The sequence below is a fragment of the Dipodomys ordii genome, unplaced genomic scaffold (genome assembly GCF_000151885.1).
Source record: "Dipodomys ordii isolate 6190 unplaced genomic scaffold, Dord_2.0 Scaffold151, whole genome shotgun sequence".
NCBI lineage: Eukaryota > Metazoa > Chordata > Mammalia > Rodentia > Heteromyidae > Dipodomys > Dipodomys ordii.
The window spans coordinates 707,166-713,404 of NW_012267367.1; the positions used below are offsets into that span (position 1 = coordinate 707,166).

A 6,239-nucleotide genomic window follows, 5' to 3' on the forward strand; every position below is an offset into this window, starting at 1 on the left:
ACTCTGGGCCTGGGCGCTGTCCCTCAGCTCTTCAGCTCAAGGCTAGCGCTCTACCACTTGAGCCACAGCGCCACTTCCGGCTTTTTTTTCTTTTTGCTTACATGCTGCTGAGGAATCGAACCCAGGGCCTCGAGCATGCAAGGCAAGCGCTCTACCACTGAGCCACCTTCCCAGCCCCACATTTTGAAATTTTTTGAATACAGTTTAATAGTTATTTGGTTGTTCTGTATTAGTAACATTTTTAATGTGCTGTTTTGAATTTGGGCTACCTTTGAATATTGATTTTTTATTTCTATGAGGTAATATTTTCTCCCTGAAATTAAATTTTCATAAGATCAAGGCATAAAGTATAAAATTTCCTAAGTTTAACTAATATTGAGAATTATAAAAAAAATACTTTTTTTTTGTAGGCGAAGACTACAAGCTACTTCAGAACTATAGTAATGATGGCCTGAGCTAACCACCTAACCGGAATGAAAGGTGCCCTTCCGTGTGAAAGAACACAATGCTGAGAAGGCCATGGCAAGTATGTGTTTGAGACAATTTATAAACCTCAGATCCAGTGTGCTCACATTAAATTCCATGACACTCTGGTTAATGATAAAACTCTTTCTACTTTCTTTAAAAATGTACTTTCAGCCTGGCGCTGGTGGCTCACACCTGTAATCCTAGCTACTCAGGAGGCTGAGATCTGAGGATCGCAGTTCAAAGCCAGCCCAGGCAGGAGAGACTGTGAGACTCCTATCTCCAATAAACCACCAGAAAACCAGAAGTGACGCTGTAGCTCAAGTGGTAGAGCACTCGCCTTGACTGAAGAGCTGAGGGACAGTGCCCAGGCCCAGATTCAAGCCCCACGGCCGACAAAAAAAAAAAAAAATGTACTTTCAGCCTTTAACAACCATGAGAGAATTGACCAATTTTCAAAGAAAAAAAATCACACTTCATAATCAATCTTACATGGTAAATTGATCATTGATTTTTAAATTAATATTTGTTGAAGTCTGTCATGTGTCAGGCATGCTACTGGGTATTGTGATAACAGAGTAAACAGGACAGGTGAAGGTCCTGAGGACAGAACTTGCAGTGTGCTGAAACTGGGTGCGACATTTTATTATTCTTTATCTATTTCTAGAAGCTCATTTGCCTATTTCTAGAAGCTTATTTCTAAAAAAATAAGCTTCAAGACTTACATGAAGATTTTCTGAAAATGTATTTTCAACATGTAGGCTGCTATTAATAACTAATCATCATTATAAAATTAGGATCTTGAGTACTCTCAAATTAAATTCATATATGTTAACTATACTAATATTTATATATCTGACTATATTTTACATATGTTCATGTTAACCAGTCTTTGTAAGAAACATTATATACTATGTTTCAAATTGTGTCTCAGTCCAGTTGTTACTTGAAATGATTTTACAGAGAACTAAGAATTAGTAGTTAATAAAATAGTAGTTAATGTAATAATCACTTTGATTTAAAAAAAATTGAGACTTTAGAGTTCTTAAAGTATTACCAATATTAATTATTGTCTCTTTCAAAGTATTTTTTTTTTGTCTGTTGTGGGCCTGAACTCTGGGCCTGGGCACTGTCCCTCAGTTCTTCAGCTCAAGGCAAGTGCTCTACTATTTGAGCCACAATGCCACGTCTGGCTTTTTCTGCTTATGTGGTGCTGAGGAATCGAACCCAGGGCTTCATGCATGCAAGGCAAGCACTCTACCACTGAGCCACCTTCCCAGCCCCTCTTTCAAAGTATTTTTATACATTCAGTCTTTATGTACTCAGTATATAACATTTATAATATCTATAATAAATATATATGTATATATACAATATGTTAAATATACATATATACAATATTACACACACACACACACACACACACACACACACACACACTTGGACTCAGGAAGCTGAGATCTGAGGATTGTAGTTCAAACCCAGCCTGGGTAGGAAAGTCTCCAATTGACCACCAGAAAACTGGATGTGGTATTGTGGCTCCAAGTGGTAGAGAGCTAGCCCTGAGCAAAAGAGGTCAGAGACAGTACCCAGAGTTCAAAGCCCCACAAACAACAAAAAACACAAAATAAAGAAAACCTACTCCGTCCATTCCTCTCCCTATTAACACTCTCCCTTCTTAAAACAGTTTCAGAAAGTTTTATTGTTCCATTTTCATACATGCAAATGAACTACTTTGAGTATATTCATTCTCATTCACTCTCTCTGTTAGCCTTCTCTACTACAGATGGTAATGCATTTAGATCATACTTTTTATGTTTTAATTGCAAAGCCACCTAAATACTCAGTTGTGCAACTGACCTTTTATAGGTAAGTAGTACACGTTTTCCCAAATTGATTTTTCTTTATGTGTATATCTGTCCTGAGGCTTGACCTCAGTGTCTGAGCTCTCTCCTTAAGTTTTTTTATTTTGCTCGAGTCTACCACTTTACCACTTGAGCCACAGCTCCACTTCTGGCCTTTTTGGTAGTTAATTGGAGAAAGTATCATGGGCTTTCCTGTCTAGACTGGCTTGAACTGCAATCTTCGAACTCCTCAGAAACTAGGATTATAGGTGTGAGCCATGAGTGTCCAGCTCCAACTTGATTTTGAGCCCTATTTTTAGTAGACCTTCAAATAGAGGTGGGATACCTGTCCATCCACAGTGGTGGTTGCTTCCTCCTCCTCCTCCTCTTCCCCCTCCCTCCTCCTCTTCTCCGCCCCCCCCCCCACCTCTTCGCTGGGCACCAGTGGCTCACACCTGTAATCCTAGCTACTCAGGAGGCTGAGATCTGAGTATTGCGATTCAGAGCCAGCCTGGGCAGAAATTCTGTGAGACTCTTATCTCCAATAAACCAGCAGAAAACTGGAATTGGAACTGTGGCTCAAATGGGTAGAGCACTATCCTTGAGCTGAAGAACTGAGGGACAGCACCCGGGCCTAGAGTTCAAGCTCCATGCCCAACCCCCACAAAAAAACTCCTTACATTTTTGCTCTTGCTTTTTCATTCAATATGTGTGCCTTTTTAGACAAGCTGCTTTCTCAAAAAAAAAAAAAAAACGAAAAAAATGAGAAAATGTGTAATACTAAACAAGTGATATTTCTTGCTCTCCTAGAAGCATTTTTCAGACTAGAAAATAGTGTCAGTTAGACTCTGTGTATCAAATGCATGGGTAAAGGAAGCATTATTACTGGTTCAGCATTATTACTCTTAGGCAGTTACATGTTCCTATTTCCCACAGGAAAGCCTTCTCTGCCACTTTGCTAGAAGCTTTCTGCAAATGTGTGCCTGATAATTCTGACTACTTCTCTTACTGCACTGATTGCAGTTATTCTAAACGTTGCTTGCTTTGTCAGACTAGTGTCTGACAGAGTACAGACGATCTGTATCGGTCACCCCTGCATTCCCAATGTCAACGCAATGCCTGGCACATGCTTGACATTCCACAAATTGTTGTTATATGGATTTCTTGAAGGGTCTTGGTTTTATAGGTGAGGAGCCCGAGGTTGAAATTGAGTAGCTTTTCCAGATACCACAGTGACAAAAGGGACTTCAAACTGTATGGTTTAATCCTATACCCCAATGTCTGACTAAATTAATTAGCTTGAGCCTAGGTTTAACTTCCATAAAATGGTGCATTGCATTAAGGTCCTTGTTTCCTCCAAAATTATGACTATAATAAGAATCCTGATGATACTTTATTTTTTTTCTTTGTCAGTTATGGGGCTTGAACTCAGGGTCTGGGTGCTGTTCCTGACCTCTTTTGCTCTAAGATAGCACTCTACAGCTTTGAGCCACGCTCCACTTCCTGTTTTCTGGTGGTTAATTGGAGATTGGAGTCTCACAGACTTTCCTGCCCAGCTAGCCTTAATCCTTGATCCTCAGATCTCAGTCTCCTGAGTAGCTAGGATTATAGGTGTGAACCACCAGTGCCTGGCTTAGGGATTCTTTTTTTTGGTGGGGGTGAGGGGTCCGGTCATGGGGCCTGAACTCTGGGCCTGGGCGCTGTCCCTCAGCTCTTCAGCTCAAGGCTAGCACTCTACCACTTGAGCCACAGCGCCACTTCCAATTTTCTAGTGGTTTATTGGAGATAAGAGTCTCATGGACTTTCTGGCTTTGAACTGTGATCCTCAGATCTCAGCCTCCTGAGTAGCTAGGATTACAGGCATGAGCCACTTGCGGCTTTTTCTGCTTATGTGGTGCTGAGGAATTGAACCCAGAGCCTCATGCATGCAAGGCAAGCACTCTACCACTGAGCCACCTTCCAAGCACCAGACTTTATTTTTTTTTAGTATATATGAGTAGCTTCATAATATTCAAGAGAATTGAATAAATTTTTTAAATTAGATTGTTTTGAAATAGGTCTTGCTGTGTAGTCCAGGCTGGCTTCAAAGTGAGATTCTCCTGCCTAACCTGCTGAGTGCTGGGATCACAGGCACACCCAACTTCGAATAAGTCATTTTTAAAGCAGGACTTTTATTTTCAGTTTTTATACTTTGATTTTGAAAAACAATCATTATCAGAGCTTATCAAAACATTAAAATGGTACCTAAATTATATATATATATATATATATTTATCAGTTAAAAAATATCTGTCACTAAAGATTTGGGATGTAATATTGCCCATATGATTTCTGACTTCCTTTATCCTTCCTTCCTTCCTTCATTTATTTGTTTACTTATCTTTTTATTTATTTTGCCAGTCTTGGGGCTTGAACTCAGGACATGGGCACTGTCACTGAGCTTTTTTTGCTCAAGTCTAGCACTCTACCACTTGAGCCACAGCACCATGTTGGGCTTTTTCTGTTGATGTGGTAGTGATGAGTCGAACCCAGGGCTTCATGCATGCTAGGCAAGCGCTCTACCACTAAGCCACATTCCCATTCCCAGACCCTTTATCCTCCCTTTTTTCTTTTTTAAATTTTATTTTACTGTAAAGATGCTGTACAGAAGGGTTACAGTTACATGAGTAAGGTAATGAGTACATTTCTTATCAAACATTGTTACCCCCTCCTTTGTTTTTTTCCCCACTATCCCTTCCCTTCCTCACCTCCCCGCTAAAGTTGTAAAGTTCATTTCCAACATAGTGTCATTGTTGCAATGGGTCATCCTCTGTCCTTGTTTCAGCATTTTATTATTCCTCTTCCCCTCCCCAAATTAGATAAATATATATATACAAGATGCAGGGTACCAAAATCAAATACAGTGACAACAGGGGATACCATGGAAAGAGGAACATACAAAAGAAAAAAAAATCACATGTACATTAAAAACAACAACAAAGCAAAACCTCTTGTGTCCATATCTTGGGGTTTATCCTTTTTTTTTTTTTGTCAGTCATTGGGCTTGAACTCTGGGCTTGGGTACTGTCCCTGCGCGCTTCAGCTCAAGGAGAGCACTCTATGGCTTGAGCCACAGCCGATACTTCTGGTTTTTGAGTGGTTTATTGGAGATAAGGGTCTCACAGACTTTCCTGCCCGGGCTGGCTTTGAACAGTGATCCTCAGATCTCAGCCTCCTTAGTAGCTAGGATGACAGGCGTGAGCCACTGGCGCCTGGCCTTATCCTTCTTTTAAAGGTCTTTTCCTATTTGGTTGTGTTGAAAAGTTTTGATATTTCTAACAATTATAATTATCTAGCTTCTGTCCTAAATCTACTCTCTTACAGCCCAGTATTTTCAAAAATTTTGTTAAAGCTTCACTAGGCATTGATTTTATTTGAGAGTGTGAGAGAATGAAAACAACGTCTCCTAATATAGGATACTTTATGTGAGCAATTTATTTTATGAAATACATTAATGATACATTTTGAAGCCATTTGTGTGTGTGTGTGTGTGTGTGTGTGTGTGTGTGTAGAGGGATTAAATTATGACCAATATCTGCCTGTTAAAGCCAGTTTATTCCAGCATGGTTTAATATATTCAGAAGCATGAAATGAGAAACAGTGTATTAATTTGGTTTATTGTTACCTTGATTGTCAAGACAAAAGACTCTCTTTGTAATATAACTTGAAATTTATATCTTAAGATCAGAACAAGCCTATAATCCTAGCTACTCAGGAAGCTGAGATCTGAGGATTGTGGTTCAAAGCCAGCCCAGGCAAGAAACTCTGTGAGACTCTTATCTCCAGTAAACCACTAGAAAACTGGAAGTGGTGCTGTGGCTCAAGCGGTAGAGTACTCACCTTGAGTTGAAGAGCTCAGGGACAGCGCCCTAGTCCAGAGTTCAAGCCCCA

At 39.9% G+C, this 6,239-nt stretch overlaps 1 protein-coding gene across 1 annotated transcript in view; it reads left to right on the forward strand.

Annotated features, from left to right (window-relative positions):
- Window positions 1–411: 411 nt before the first annotated feature.
- Zhx1 (zinc fingers and homeoboxes 1) overlaps window positions 412–6,239 on the forward strand; it is a 24,764-nt gene continuing 18,936 nt past the window's right edge. Inside the window, exon 1 of the mRNA XM_013032234.1 lies at window positions 412–526. The gene's annotated coding sequence lies outside the window, so the exon portion shown is untranslated. The remainder of the gene's footprint in view (window positions 527–6,239) is intronic.